Source organism: Morone saxatilis, unplaced genomic scaffold, assembly GCF_004916995.1.
Source record: "Morone saxatilis isolate NCDOM2014 unplaced genomic scaffold, NCSU_SB_2.0 Contig7, whole genome shotgun sequence".
Taxonomy (NCBI): Eukaryota; Metazoa; Chordata; class Actinopteri; family Moronidae; genus Morone; species Morone saxatilis.
This window is the reverse complement of record NW_023340246.1, coordinates 23,171,609-23,171,961: the sequence shown is the minus strand read 5'-3', so window position 1 is coordinate 23,171,961 and position 353 is coordinate 23,171,609. Positions and strand designations below refer to the sequence as shown.

The 353-nt window shown below is 39.1% G+C and overlaps 1 protein-coding gene across 1 annotated transcript in view; it reads right to left on the bottom strand.

Annotated features, from left to right (window-relative positions):
• LOC118340436 (probable palmitoyltransferase ZDHHC14) overlaps positions 1 to 353 on the bottom strand; it is a gene marked incomplete in the record, with an annotated part of 20,477 nt that overhangs the window by 4,763 nt on the left and 15,361 nt on the right.

Genomic DNA, 353 nt, shown 5'->3' with positions numbered 1-353 from the left:
GGCCAGTGGTTCCCAACCTAGGGGTCGGGCCCCTCCAAAGGGCCACCAGATAAATCTGAGGGGTCACAAATCTTCTTAACAGCAACAATTAATATAATAAATTAAAATCTAAAGTGGTCACAGGCCTTAAAACACTGAACTAGTTTAATTGTAGTAGTTCATCATGAGACAGAATTCATCACATTCTCAGTGGAGTTCAGTTTCTTTTACAGCAGAGCAGCAAAACTGTTTCTTCTTCCTCCTCTTCCTCCTCAGGACGTTTAATAAAAACAAACAAACACACTGAAGGTCAAATCACAAGTTCATATTCAAAAGGCACAAACACACATCTTTACAAATATACACAACGTTTC